Here is a 16,490-nt window from a genome sequence, read left to right on the forward strand (position 1 = left end):
ACAAGATCCTGACAAGAACAATAAGAAGGTTTGAAAAGAGCAACATCACAATGCCTCCGGAAGAAAAGAATAGAAGATAGATAATTGTCATAGGAGAATTGAGAAGAGAATGCCAACTTTTGCCACAAAAGAGCTTGAGAAGGCATCCTTAGGAGAAGGGTCGAACGGAGTTGTTGTGAAAACCCACAACGAAAAGAGCAAGGTAGTAGTGGGCTTATGGAAAACATCTCAAAATTACGAGGTGAAATTCTGCCACTAACGGAAACAAAATTGGATTGATATGAACAAGGAGACGAGAAACTTAATTCACCGGGAGGATAAAAGAAGAACTTGGGTCAATTATACGCCTCACAATAGCAAGATCCTTAGGGAAAGCTTTAGGTGAAATATAACCCAAGATAATTCCAATGACGAGATTGATGGATTTAACATATCTCATTCTTAAAGACATGTGAATCATGAAACATGAACTCAAATTATCAAGAATGGCATAATGCCACCTCCAATGATACGGTAGAAAGAATTGCACTCCGGATAGCAAGATGAAGAATACATGAGCTCCTCTGAAAAGAATCTCGATGAACGCTTCGAGAAGGAATTTAATCCTTGATGAACCACCCTGTAGAACCTCCATGAAGAACTCCGTTAAACAAAAGAATGATCAAACGGAAAGAAAGGGTAGTTGAAAACACAAGGTGGAACCTTGTAATGATTTAGAAAGATCTCCGTGATGATATAATTGTGAGAACTTGGGACTCCGGAAAAGAAAGATGAACAAAAGAAATCAAGAATTTGATTAGCCTCCGGAATAGGAAATTAATCATTTGGATGAAGAAAAATAAGAATTACGTTATGTATATCCTTCACCAATTAAATTGATGATAATCAACGGATTCGACATATTACTTATTTTCGTAGAAAAGGTTAAGATAGGTATGGAGCAAACTTGAGAAAGTATTGAACGAACCACCGGAAGGGTTGAAACAACGAATAAATGATAAGAAAACGAATGACGAGAGATCTTGAACGAACCCCCGTAAGAATTGAAAACGATTGAAGAAAAGATAAAGAAAACACCGGGAAGAATTAGCAAATGCACGAAGAAGCTTGAGGGGATTTAGTTACATGAGAACGAAGAGATCAAGAACTGATTAGAGGATAATTGATCGATGCACCGGTAAGATTAGGAGAACAATAACTGAAAGCTGGGAATGAATAATTATGAGATGATGGGCTCCGGAGAATCAAACTGAAAATACTCTGAAATACTCCGGATGGGTGAAAAGAATTCTCACGATCAAAACAATTACAAGACGATGGCTAGAAGCTAGAATGACGAATCTTGAAGAGGATGGAACAAGGTTAAAGAGAAACTCTTCTTCGGTCTTCAAAATCCGAGAATGACAACGAGACACACCACCATGAATTATTGAGGCACACCGGAAGAATCAAAAGCGAAGAGGTTGAGCCAACTATGAAAAGAATTTGAAAGATCTTGGAGAAATACATTTGACTGATGATAAATCATTCTTATGTCAACCTTCGAAAAGAATTTGAGAATACCTCCGGGAAAAATAAGAAGAGTCAGGTAAGATCCTGGAAAATGACCTGTGGGTTAGGGCCCACTCAAAAGAAACACCGTTGAAATGATTACTTGAAAAAGAGAATGCACCAGTTGAATAAAAAGGCTTGAATGATATAACATCCTCGAAATAGCTTGAATGAAAGAAGAGTGGATACACGAATCTTCGAGATATCTTCAGCACTTTGAAACAATTAAATAGCGAGAAGTGAATGAATATGAGGTGCACCGGCATGAGAAGGTATTTGAAACGAGGAAAAAGGGATATGAGATCAACACTGAAAGCTTGATTTGAAACCACTGGAGAAAACAAAATGAAGAATGATGAACTTGAGGCCTCGTTAGAATGACCATGAGAATCACCGGATAAGAACATTGACGGAAAAGAATGGCAAGACTTCACAAAAATAAAAGGATACTTGAATAAGAAATCTGGGTCCTTGAAGAAAAACAAAGGGAGGGAGGGTGGGAAAAACAAAGACAATTTGGAATGGAAGAAAAGAACACCATTGAGAAACTTAGAATTGATCTTGCTAATGTTGAAGTGATTGGATCCACTTGAAGAGAAACACACCGGTTGAAAAAGGATTGACATGGCAATCTCGATGATCAAGAAGGATTAGTATTCACATAGGAGTATGAGAACACCACTTGGGAAAGGTATGGAATCAACATTTGACTTCGAAGCAACTCGAATACCACAACTCAAAACAAAACAAAGATTGGCTTGCAGAATAAGCCAGAACAAACATATGATAGAGATTTCGTCCGAAGTTTTCGTGGTGGGGCCTACACGGGCTCGATCATACAGCACCATCATGTACAAGGCAGTGCACATGACATACGAAGCGTCCCCGAGTCGGCATAGCCAAGGACTCTTTAAGACACAACGAGACCACTGTAAAACCGACCGTGAATAGGCGGACCACTAGACGTCGAACCCCAATTTCATATCATACATCTGTCGGAAAGATATCCTAAGATCTACTTGAATTCCCACCTATGAAACTCCCGAAATTTTCTGGTTATGCAATCAGGTGTTGGGGATACAGGGGAAGCATAATATCTCACCCAAACTAGCAAATCCTACATCCAGCTGTATCCATCCTTCAACACATAACCAAGAAACCTTCAGAAATCATCTACCTCAACCTTCGAAAAGCATCCGTTATACAAGTTATGGCAATACTCCCGAACTCCCGCCCCAGTACTGGGTGGCGTCGAGGTTATCTCACCAACGAACTGCATAAAAGAGATTTTCGATGTCGGCGTACTAAACTCTGGTATTCCAGAATTGCAACGATAAAATTATGACGACAACACCTCAGAGCTCAACTCCCCGGGACACTTCCACTAAACCCTTGACAGGAGGCACCAAGACAATGTTCTCATCATAAAACCATCGGAACGATTCCAAGATACCCGCGTGATCCTAAAAAAAATTTAGTGGAATTTGAGAAGAGAAGAGTCAAAACTCTACGTCAGGATGCCTTACCAGAGCGATGAGGAGACTGGGAAGTAAAAAGAATTCCTAAGCTCTCCCATATATAATTCCTAAATGACTCAAAACATTTTTCTAGACTCAACAACTCGGCCGCTAAAAACGATCAAGCAATGGGGCTCCTAAGGTCGGGGAAGGCTCTGATTACCAACTTGAAACACCCTCGATGCGACTATATCTCCCACGTGTCGAGGCACGACTTAGAGGCATAATCGCATTCAAGGCATATGTCGCAAGTGAGGTATTCTTCACACAACCCATGTAATACATAAGGGAAAGAGATACATAGTTGGCTTACACTCGCCACTTCACACAATTACATGAATAAAGCATTACATCAACCAAATACAAACAGGGTCCGACTACGAAACCAAAATAAAAGAAGAACCCCAAATGCGATAAAGGTCCCCAATCGACCCCAACTGGGCTCCACTACTGATCAACTAGAAGGAAACAACACAAAGGACAAGATCTTCATTGAGCTCCTCCTGAGCTTGGTTGCGTCATCTGCAAGGTCTCGTCGGCACCTGCAAGCTGGTTTTGGAAGTATCTGTGAGTCACAGGGACTCAGCAATCTCGCACCCTCACGATCAAGACTATTTAAGCTTATGGGTAAGGTAAAGGTATGAGGTGGAGCTGCAGCAAGCGACTAGCATATATGGTGGCTAACATACGCAAATGAGAGCGAGAAGAGAAGGCAAAGCACGATCGATAAAAGTATGATCAAGAAGTGATCCTGGACTACCTACGTCAAGCATAACTCCAACAACCGTGTTCACTTCCCGGACTCCGCCAGAAAGAGACCATCACGGTTACACACATGGTTGATTCATTTTAATTAAGGTCAACTTCAGGTTTTCTACAACTGGACATCAACAAATTCCCATCAGCCCATAACCGCGGGCACGGCTTTCGAAAGTTCAAATCCCTGCAGTGGTGTCCCAACTTAGCCCATGACAAGCTCTCACGGTCAACGAAGGAATAGACCTCCACCCGAGACATTCCGATCAGACTCGGTATCCCGGTACAACAAGACATTTCGACAGGGTAAAACTAAACCAGCAACACCGCCCGAATGTGCCGACAAATCCCGATAGGAGCTGCACATATCTCTTTCTCAGGGCACACTCAGATGAGCTCTCCATACAACTAAAACCAAACCTCGAGTTTCCCCGAGGGGGCGCTGCACGGGACTCTAGTTCGGACCAACACTCAGAGGAGCACTGGCCCGGGGGGGTTAAAATAAAGATGACCCTCGGGCTCGCGAAAACCCAAGGGAAGGTGGTAGGTTGTTAGTGCAAATGGTAAAACCAAGGTTGGGCATTGCTGGAGGAGCTTTACTTAAGGCGAACTGTCAAGGGGTTCCCATTATAGCCCAACCGTGTAAGGAAAGCAAAAATCCGGGAACATAACACCGATATGACGGAAACTAGGGCGGCAAGAGTGGAACAAAACACCAGGCATAAGGACGAGCCTTCCACCCTTTACCAAGTATATAGATGCATTAATTAAATAAGATATATAGTGATATCCCAACAAGTAAACATGTCCCAACAAGGAACGACATATCCATGTACCAACAAGGTACAAACTTCAATCTTCACCTGCAACTAACAACGCTATAAGAGGGGCTGAGCAAAGCGGTAAAATAGCCAATCAATGGTTTGCTAGGAAATGGCGGGTTAGAGGCTTGGTTCAACAATATAGGAGGCATGACAAGCAAGTGGTAGGTATCGCAGCATAGGCATAGCAAAAGAGCGAGCATCTAGCATAGCAAAGATAGTAGTGATTTCGAGGGTATTATCATCTTGCCTGAAATCTCGTAAGGAAGAATAACGAGTCCATGAAGAAGACAAACGGACGTAGTCGAACGGATCCCCACAAACGCGATGTTCACGGAACCAACCCGAAGAAGCAACACCGGAAAGAAGCAGACAATCATGGTAAACAACCATCACATAATCATGGCATGATGCACAATCAAGTATGATGCATGTCCAGTTTAATGAAGCATGGCATGGCAAAGTGCACAAACAAACCTACAAATTAAGTGGAGCTCATTATGCAACGGAGTTGCATATTGACAAAACACCACGTCAATTATTTAGTTCTCTCTCGGTTAGGTACTCCACAATATTAAATGTTATTAAACATGGCAAGAGGGTGAAGCAAAAGAAAATACCCAACTAGTCAAGTTTAAATGAGGCCGGAAACAACGAACAACAATTCCGGAAACTCCTCATGTGCATAATTTAGGTTTGGTACTGTTCTTCCCTAAACATTATTTTAGAGTTGTTAAACATGCAAGATGAGTGCACCATGTTAAACTAGGCAAAATTCTACCCCATTTACATATAAAGTTTGTTAGATTCGGAGCTATGATTAAATAGTTATGAATTAAATCATTTTAACATGGCATAGGAGCAAATTAATGCAAACAACATTTTAAACATTTTAGACATGGATGAAAGTGACATATTATTAAACTAGACAAAATTCTGAGCAAGTTTCATATATAAATTATTTACATCCGATGCACGGTTGGTGAATTATTAAATGCATGAAGTGCAAGGGGCTTTCTGAAAAACTGCAGTCTCTGGAATAATAGACAAATCGTCCAGAACTGAAAAAAAACGATGCGGGCCGAATCTGGAGGGCTGGGGAAGCTGCTCACATCGGGCCCTTGAGGCCTTTGGCCCGCGGAGGCTGGCAGGCTTGCGTGGGAGCTGGGCCGCAGGAACTGGCGAAGGAAAACGCTGCTGGGACTCGGCGCCATCGTGGCCCACGCGCGGGACGACGGAGTCAACGGGCACGGGCAAGCGTTCTCCTGCTCGAATCTGAAGAACAGAGAGATAGATATTCAGAGAAGCAGAACGGAAAGGGGAAGAAGAGAGAAGGTGAGGGCGACGGGCGCGCTGACGTGATGCAGAGGAAGCAGACGCAAAGGCCGATGGCAGGGGCACACATCCCGGGTGGTGGAGGCCGGGATCAGGGGACTTGACGCGGCAGCGACTTGGAGGCGAGGCGGATGCAGTCGAGCGAGGCGGGGAGCTTGGAGCGCGGCTTCGATGGCCGGCCGGTGAGGCTTGGCACAGAGGAAGGAGGTCTGGTGGGGCCTGAGGGCACAAGGCGTCGGGGTGGCCGGGTCTGGTCGCGGGAGATCGTCGGGGTCCCGTTCCTTGCCGGATCGAAGCGCAGGCGAGCGGGTGGACATGGAGCTCCATGGCGCGGGTGCTGAAGATGGCAGGGTTGAGGAGGAGTCCGGGCGCCATGGATGCCATGTGAGGGAGCTCGGGGAAGCAGCTGCAACGGGAGGCGGTGACGAGGTCCTGGCGACGATGGAAGGGAGCTCCTGCAAACCATCCATGGCGGGTCAGGGACAAAGAGAAAGAGAAAAGGGGGTGAGAGAGAAACAGAATTGGAAGGGGAGGAGCGGCGGGGTCGAGCTTTCACTGCGGGGGCGACAGAGCTTGCTGGGGATCGAGGAGGGGAGCATATCCTCGACGAGGAGGAGCTGGTTGATCCCTGCAATTTTGTGGAGGCGATGGATGGCTCGGGGAAGATTCCAAAGAGGAGGTGGCTGGCGCTGAAATCCACGGAGGAAGAGAAGTGGCGATGGCGTGGGAATTTGGAGAAGGTGGAGGCTGGGCTGCGCTGGGATCCCGAGGAAGATTTTGGAGCAGCGGCGGCGGGGAGGGACAAACCCCCTAGGTTTTAGGGTTAGGCTAGATTTGGTAGGTGGTGGTCTATAAATATAAGAAAAAAAAGGAGTTTGGATCCTCCGATCGAAATCGGACGGTTCAGAAAGAATGGCTAGGGAGTACAAATAATAAAACGGTGATATTTAGTAGACGTTTGGGGATGATCCGGACACAGCGGTGGCGACAGCCCGGGTCGGGTCCGGGACAACTTTCGGACGCTTGCGTGAGGGGTTCGATGCACTGTGCAGAGAGGGTTTCGGACTGTGCGGTCACATCGGACAACTCCGGAAGCGAAGAGGGGAAGGAGGATGGACTAGGTGGGCTATGGCGAGACTGCGAGGGGGAGAAGAGAGAGAGAGAGAGAGCCTGGCATCTGTTTCCGGAGACCGAAAACGTCCGACGTTAGACCGACTATATTGTCGCTATAGTTATCCGTTGGGCTATCAAACGAACTCCGAATGCGATGAAACTTGACAGGCGGTCTATCTACACTATAATAAGACCACACGTCAACTCTCATCCCATTCCGAGAACATTTTCCGGCCACTTATAAAATACTATTTCAGACATGCCGCGGGCGCGTGCAAGTGTGTCTGGGCTCAGAACGGACAACGGAGAGAACGAGGAGACCGGGACGGATGCAAGTTTTGAAAACATGATGATGCAATGCACATGATGACATGACAAGATGCAACACGCAAGCAAAAGACAAGGCAACAACAGCGAATAACTCGAAGACACCTGGCACATCGGTCTCGGGGCGTTACAATTAACAAAACCCGCGATACGTCAAGATCGTGACATCTCAAGAACATGAGAGAGAGAGAGAGTTTAAACACATAGCTACTGGTACAAACCCTCTGCCCCGAGGGTGGACTACTCCCTCCTCATCATGGTGGCTGCCGGGATGATGAAGATGGCCATCGGTGATGATTTCCCCCTCCGGCAGGGTGCGAGAACGGGTCTTGATTTGTTTTTCATGGCTACAGAGGCTTGTGGCGGCGAAACTTCTGATCTAGGGTTATTTCTGGGGGGTTATGTATTTATAGGATTTTTTGGCGTTGGTTTCACGCGAAGATGGCCTCGAGGTGAGCCCATGGGTTGGGCTCCAGGTGCGCCCTGGTGGGTTGTGCCCACCTCGTGGCTCTTCTGGCCCTCCCACGAAGCTTCTAGTGCCTCTTTTGTTCAAAAAAATTCGTCAAAAAGTTTCAGCTCCTTTGGAGAACTTTCATTTCTGCACAAGAAACAACACCACGGTAGTTCTGCTGAAAACAACGTTAATCTGGGTTAGTTCTATGCAAATCGTACCAAAACCATATAAAATTATTGTAAACATGGCATGAATACTACATAAATTATAGCACGGTCTTCAACATCTAGTCTTCTTGCTCCAGCCGCCCAAACCAGCGCCCGCCGTACTGCCTGCGCCAACCTCCCGTGGCTGGCTGTGCTGCCGCACAGGCCTCACCGCCTGACCATTCTACCACTGGTTAGGCCTTCCCTCTACTCACTCACACCCCCCTATTATTCTCTGGCAACGGCAGCCTTACACCACAGCCGAACCAGTGAACCCTCGTACTCCCCTCCGTGTGGGCATCCACCTGCCTCATCTTCCCTGCCTCCGCATTGTTCCCTTCCTAGGCCTCGCCATCATCCACCGCCCTGATTCTCTCGGCGCAGCATGGCCAACGGGGTCAACGAAGGGTTGTCGTCGGAAGAAGACTTTAGTCAGTAAGGCTGACAGCTGGACCCACCAGCTACATCTTCGAACACAAGGAAGTGCCTCCATATTACGTGGAAAAAATGATTCCTCCCCGTAACAGCTGGGACCCACTAGTTATAGCTTCACATGGAAGGAAGTGCGTCCTTTTTCTCCCTGACAGCTGGGACCCACCCGGTCGAAGCGTGCATAGCATTGTCTGTCTAGTCACGAGCGCGTACGTACATACTGGTCGATCGGTCTCTCTGCAACGATGAACCATGACCGAGCAAAAAAAGCAACGGCACATGTAGTAGTACAGCCCCCGACATAGTAGTTCAAGCAATCCTGTCTAAACCGTGTAGACATACGTACAACCATAGGGAAAAACACGTCCACGTCTGCACATATGGGCAAGGTATCGAATGCCTACTCGCGCATACGTACAGCCAGGGCTTGTGTACATGGAGAGGCAGCAGACGGCAACAACGATGTCCTATTCATCGGCAGCCAACCGGCTGGGTCGAAACAGAGAAACTGTGTTGTGTTCATTGGGAGGCAACGGAATGCATCTTGTTCATCGAGAGGCAACCAGCTTGGATGGAACAGCCAAAACGAGGTCTGGCGTACCGCAGAACGGAGGAAACGACCTGTTGTTCCATTGCATACGGTCGAAACGGGGTCCTGTTGATCGGGAGGGGTGTGGCGTACCACAAAACGAAGGAAACCGACTTTTGTGGAGTGCCTACGATTGAAACGGGGTCCTGTTGATCGGGAAGGGTGTGGCGTACCGCAAAACAGAGGAAACAGACTTCTCTTCGACCTCCTACGGTTGAAACGAGGTCATGTTCATCAAAAGGGGTTTGGCATACTGCAAAACGGGACTCCACAGGCTAGTGTTCATCCACCGTCTACTGCCTCGCTTTAGCCTACACGGCCTACTATTCATCCATCATCGACTTCCTCGAGCGTCCCCCTGCTACTATTATCCACGGCATCTTCCTCCTGCCTCCACCAGCTATTGTTCATCCACGGGGTCCTGTTCATCCAGCCTCCACTGGCTACTGTTCAACCAGCCCTCCACAGGGCCCTGTTCATCCACCCCCAACCGGCTCGGGGTGTGGCGGCCTCCTTGTGGTCATGTTCATCCAGCGGCAATGGCCTACTAGCTACCACAGGGTCTTGTTCATCCAACCCCCATCGGGAACTGTTCATCCAACCCCAACAAAGGTGACTGTTCATCAAGAGGCAGGTTCAATCGGCTTCAGTTAGCAACAGTAGTGAAGGAATCGTTCAGGTTTAGTTAACAGCCAAGGGATCGATCGCTCTGGTTCAGTAATGTAGCTAGTGCAATCACTCGAGTTCAGTAAGCAAATGCCTCGCTCAGGTTCAATTAGAGCCCAACGCCTCGCACACATGCGCATACGTGTATACGAGAGAAATGCGCAAACCTCCGTGCATCGCTTGGCCCTGACCACCCACCGTAACCGGGAACTCCCCGATATTTTCCTCGCCCTCGCTTCTACCATGATTTTTTCCATCTTGGACGGACCAAAGAAATTCATGCAGGTGCGTCCCCGGCCCGTCCAGGACGAAAAGCCAATTTTCTGTCATGATTTTTTGTCATAGAAGTAGGAGCCCACCACATCTATGGTGATACATGGTTTTGTCATAATTATCGTCACAGAAGTGTCATAAGCATGACAGAAAAAATTCGTTCAGGCCAAAATGTCATGGATGTGTCTTTTTTTGTAGTGTTTTGCGGAGGCGGAGGTTGCAGAGGCGGAGCTAGAGACGATGAAGCTTCGGTTCTCAGGCTGATGGCAGGAGACGAGGACCGGACGCCGGCGATCATTTAGATTAGGTATTAATTATACTCCAGAGCCCGCCTAGGACCGCTTTGATGTATTTGTAATGAAATCTGTCATGTTTATATGAAACTTGGTATGTTTATATGAAATCTAGTGTTTGTATGAATTCCAGACTTGTTTGAACGAATTTTGTCTGGTTAGTTCGAGTTATTGTGAAAATGTGTGCTGCTACGGTTGGATGACTGTCTCCCGCATTTGTGTCCACGGACTGGAACCACTTTGCGGGCACGGATGCGGGAGGATTTTTGCCCTAAACAATGTACTACCTGTACGCTGCAATCCTTGATCCAGATTTGAACCACGAGCTAGCCATGCGGGCTTACATCTGACCCCTCATTCACCATGCAATGTCCAAGGGCGCGTTTGGTTACCTACATCATTTTTTTGCCACTTTGCATACTTGTCCCAGTTGGTCCTGGTTGAGCATATGCAGGCAAAAAACAAACATCTGCATGTTGGTTGGTTATGTGCATCCCTTCTAGCGTGCATGTGCTAAAACAGAAGGCCTGTTGTTTGGTTGCAGACTTGTTTGAGGGGAAACACAAGTCCGGTTGTTTGGTTACGTCCAAGACCGTTGTGCGGTAACCTCCTCCTTGATGTGGTGAGGTTACCAAAGGCACACATGAACTACTAACGATTAAACTAGTAGCAACAGAACAATCTTAGGCACAAACACAAGTCTTAACCATGCAGAACAAGTTTTAAACCAACATAGTACGATAAGTTCTAAGAGAAACCCAAGTCTTAAAGCAAGAACCAACAAGGATCGGGTAACAGGAGCTCAGTCGGCCGCGGCGAAGGCGTTGCCGTGCTCCTTGCACTTGGTGACCACCTCCACGCCCTCGTCGTTGAAGACGATCACCTTCATGGTGTCGGGGGTCAGCAACTTGAACGTCAGCATGTACCCGATCATGATTTGGTGAACAGCGGTGAAGGTGGCCCAACCCTGATCAAGGGTGACCCTGCCATTGATCACCCTCACCATCACCCTCCGTGCGCATCTGTTGTTCGCCTTGAGCTTGAACTCTGTAGGGATGGCGGGGAAGTACTTCGTGAAGTCCAAAAGCAATTGTAGATCACTCCCCAGCTTTGGAGCAAGGATAACCTTGCAGAAGTGGTTTGGTCCTGACTCCTGATGGTAGTGGCCATAGTTCCTCCGCTTGGGACTTGGGTGATCCTACACTGGCACTTCGACCAATGGAGGCACAACCTCCTTGCCCTTCTCCAATGGTGGCACCACCTCCTTGCCCTTGTCCATCTGCATTATGAACAACACGTAGTTCAATGGTCGACATTCATTCATATCGGCCTAACGCTCCTATATAACCCACCCCACTAACCCAGCACCGCACTCAAACCCCCTCTGTTTCACCACCTCTCCTCTTCCACCTGTCTGTTTCACCACCTCCCCCTCGTCATGAACTCCAACTCCAACCCCAACCCTTTCCCCTGTGGCATTGGATGGAGGGCCTTCTTTCTTGGGTGCTCACTCGGTGACTGCAAGAAGTTCGAGCACATCATGGAAGTGTGCTCGAACTTCAGCAACATCGATGACATGCACAAGGAGGTCGATGCTGTGATGAAGAATGCTATGCATGACGAGCTGAACAGACTGATTCCGGACCCAACCAAGGGTGCGATGTCAGTGGACATTCTGTGTTGGGCCATGAATCTGGCATACTCCGGCGACGCTGGACAGCAGGCAAGATGGGCCAAGTACAGTCAGTACAAGGTGCCTCAAGACCAGAGTGCTGCGGCGTACTGGAGTAGCACGTTCGGGTCACCGGAGGCCGACAACGACGAGGTGCAGATGCTGTCTAGGGCACCGACGGTAGGTGACCGTGCAAGACCCATCATTCTTGATGATGAGGACAGAGACGGCGAGGAAGGAAACAAGATGGCTACGCCCCCCACCGCTTGACGCGACTCCAGGGTCGCCACAGCTACAAGAAAGTTTGTACCCCAATCCCCACCCCTGATGTAACCGAAAAATAACCTACGAACCCTAGTAGTTGTCAATGCAGAATCAATTGATGGCAATCCTCTACCCTCGATGTGTTCAATCCCATCCCTAACTCTTCAATCGCGTGCTCTAATCTAATCTAGCCCGAGTCGAAAGCAGTGAATGTATAGAGAGGACGAGGTCTTACCGCCATGGCCGATTCGCTCCGGTAGAGGTCTAGTCGCTTCGATGGTTGCCGTCGCCGTCTTGGATCGATTCGCACCAGAGCTCAGGTGGTCGCCGCCGCCGGTGTGAGTGGGGAAGAGAGGAGAGAGCGATGAGGAAGGGAGGTGAGGGTAATTTATGACGACGCATCTGGAAACAATGCGACGTCTTGGGACCGCACCCACGCGTGCAACCGCCCACGCCCACGTGCCTAGGGTTGCACCGCGCGGGCCTGGTTCTAAAAAAATCGATTTGAACGTTCCTCTGGATGCAGGCTCAGATTTGCTTTAATATTTATGCTATGCATGTCCAACAGTAAAAGCGGGTAACTAAACTGACCATTTTTTTCTGGCGCAGGCCTATCTGGGCGCGTGCTACAAATCAACCGGCTGATTTGTTGAGAAAGTAAACCGCCTTGACAGCCATTGGATCAACCAGCTCTCAGTCGTCAGATCCCGCAGACACTTAACCACGTGCGATGCGCTTCGAGGCGAACGACCGTTGCAACGCACAGTCTGTTGCAACGTAGCATACCCCCGCAGACAGACTCACACCTGATCCCCGCGAATCGCGCGGCGGCGGCGGCGACCATGGCAGGATCTGGCCATCATCCGTCGTCGTTCTGCCGCCGCAGCACCACCGGAGCATCGAAACACCACCACCTCCCCCTCCTCCATCTACCACCAGCTCCCCTCTCCTGGTTCATTCCAATGGCGCACATCACTAGGGATATGTTCGCATCCGCCTACAATCGAAGCTCCGGTGGGTCTGCTGCATCCCGGTGGACGGATCCAAGTTCAGCGACTGGTGTACACCCCAGGAACAACGGCCCCTGGCAAGCATCTACCATAACCCACCGGTGGTCTTCCCAGAGGCCACGACATCTACATCTGCTGCAAATTGGGTAACAACTCTGTGAAAACCCTAATAATTTTCATAATTTAGTTGTAGCAAATGTTAAGTGTTGCAAAAATGAGCATGGGTAAATCTGAACATTGAGCTTCGATAAAAACACCATGATACATTGGTAGGGGGTGAAATGTACAATTGCTGAATTTTTATTGAAAAATAGAGTATTGTATGTTGATTTGAAAACACAGTTTCAGAGAGTGCAGCATGAAAAATAACATTATGTTGAAAGAAATGCAGTTAAATATGTAGCACCCTCAAAAAAAAGAAGTTGAAACAAAAAAATGTAGCTTACGGAACTAATTAAGTGCTGAAAAGAAAATTATTGTGAAACTGAACTTAAATTTACTGAGTCAAATGAAGCATACTTACATCCCTGAAAAAATGAAATCCTGATGCTGAACTCTTTTGTTGCTTGATGCATTTACATGCTTCAAAAAATTGTTGAAACTATAAAATTGCATTCCAAGAAAATGTATTTCGGGTCATGAAGCATCACTTGTGCTTACAGACTAGCTAATAAAACTTTTATTTTGCTGTTGATAGGCTACCCACAGTGGTACAGGAGATGAGGAGAGCTTCACTTAACATCAATTTGAAGCAAACTTTGGAACAACTTCAACAGCTGCAATGAATGAAGATGATGAGGATGATGAGATTTCATCTCAACCACTTGCACCCTATGTTGGGATGCAATTTGACTCTGTTGATGATGCTAAGCAGTTCTACAACGACTATGCATTCAAAATGGGCTTTGGCATACACATATCTGCTTCAAAGAATAGCCAAAAGAAGGGGCCTGCGATACTAATCAAGAGGGTGTTCCGGTGTGTCCATGTAACGCCCTCGATGCGGCTATAGCTCCCACGTGTCGAGGCACGACTTAGAGGCATGACCGCATTGAAAGCAATGTGGCAAGTTAGGAAATCTTCACAACATCCCATGTAATATAGATAATAAAAGGGGAGAAACATAGTTGGCTTACACTCGCCACGTCAATCAAAGTACATGAATAGCATTACAACATTCAAACACTCATGGCCCGACTACGGCGCCAAAATAAAAGAACAACCCAACATGCGACAAGGTCCCGATCACCCCAACTGGGCACCACTACTGATCATCAGGGAAAGACACGTAGTATCAATGTGAGTCCTCGTCGAACTCCCACTTGAGCACAAGCGCGTCATCTGGAACGGAATCCTCAGGCCCTGCGTCTGGTTTGGAAGTAATCTGTGAGCCACAGGGACTCAGCAAATCCCGATAGGAACTGCACATATCTCGTTCTCAGGGCACACTCAGATTGTCTTAGGTACGGGTAGGCCAGCCCAAAGTTTCCCCTGGTGGCCACCGGTAGCTGACAGGTGGACCAACACTCAGAGGAGCACTGGCCCGGGGAGGGGGGGGGTTTAAAACAAGATGACCCTCGGGCTCCGGAAACCCAAGGGAAAAAGAGGCTAGGTGGCAAATGGTAAAACCAAGGTTGGGCATTGCTGGAAAAGCTTTAATCAAGGCGAACTATCAAGGGGTTCCCATTATAACCCAACCGCGTAAGGAACGCAAAATCCGGGAACATAACACCGATATGACGGAAACTAGGGCGGCAAGAGTGGAACAAAACACAAGGCGAGAGGCCGAGCCTTCCACCCTTTACCAAGTATATAGATGCATTAAGATAACAAGGCAATATAATGATATCCCAACAAGTAAAATAATGTTCCAACAAGGAACGGTCTCCAATCTTCACCTGCAACTAGCAACGCTATAAGAGGGGCTGAGCAAAGTGGTAACATAGTCAATCAACGGTTTGCTAGGACATGGTGGGTTAGAGGTTTGACATGGCAATTTGGGAGGCATGATAAGCAAATGGTAGGCATCGTAGCACAGGCATAGAAAAAGAGCGAGCATCTAGCAAAGCAAAGATAGTAGTGATTTCGAGGGTACGATCATCTTGCCTGCAAAGTTGTCAGAGTTGACTGGATCCTCGAAAGCAAACTCAACGGGCTCCTCGTTAGCAAACTTGTCTCCCGGCTCTACCCAAAAAAGACAAACAAGCAACAAGGACACAATCAACCACGTGCAAAGCTCAAACAATATGATGCAAAGATGGTATGCTATGCGGGATGCGATATGTGATGCATATGCAAGATTTGACAAGGAATGAATGATCCTGGCCTCAACTTGGAAATCCAAGTGTGCCACTGGAAAGGTGGGATGAAATCGCTTGAAAACGATATAAAAATCACCGGAATCAGAGTTACGGTTTGGAAAAGGCAAGCGATTCAAATATGACACCGGTCTGCGATATACAGCAAGTAGCCATCTAAATGCAACAAGGTGAACATGCTACAGCACCCAAACATGGCAACAAAATACATGGCAGGGATCCATTCATGATGCTTAACAAAAGATGAACACTGAGCTACGACCAATTCATCCATTAACAGGTTCAAACAAGCATGGCAAAAATGCATTTGACAAACAGATTTCAGACTTAGTGAAATTAACACTTGTCTGGAATTTCAGATCAGGTAGCACACTTTGGAACATGAAAACTATAAGCTACAGGACCTGAACATGACAAAGTAAAGCCTGGCATGGAGATACTCAAAGAGCTTACAAAAGTACCTTAGTGACCATGAGCCAAAAGGGATCAGAAAATACATTTGCAAGCATGTGAACATGGCAAAAACATAATCAGTTCTCAGACTTGGTGAAAAACTGGAGCATGCAAATCAGATATCAAGTAGGCATGTTTACGAGCTCGATGCACTCACTACAGAGCAAGTCATGACAATCTAAGCATACACCCATCAAGAATACACATTATACAAGCTAGACATGGCAAGAACAATAACATAGCATGCACGGATCAACTACAACATCCTCGGCAAAATCGCTAACAAGTAGACAATCTGCCCAGATTCACGAAATAGCAAAAGTAGAGCTCGATTGACACAAGCTAGGGTGCTCCATAATTGCAAACAAAGACATGTATGGATAGAGCGCTACAAGATTAGCAAAACATCCTTACTGATCATCCTCAAAAGAGGCATGGAT

Source organism: Triticum urartu, chromosome 3A (assembly GCF_056163025.1).
Source record: "Triticum urartu cultivar PI428250 chromosome 3A, HENAU_Tu73, whole genome shotgun sequence".
NCBI lineage: Eukaryota > Viridiplantae > Streptophyta > Magnoliopsida > Poales > Poaceae > Triticum > Triticum urartu.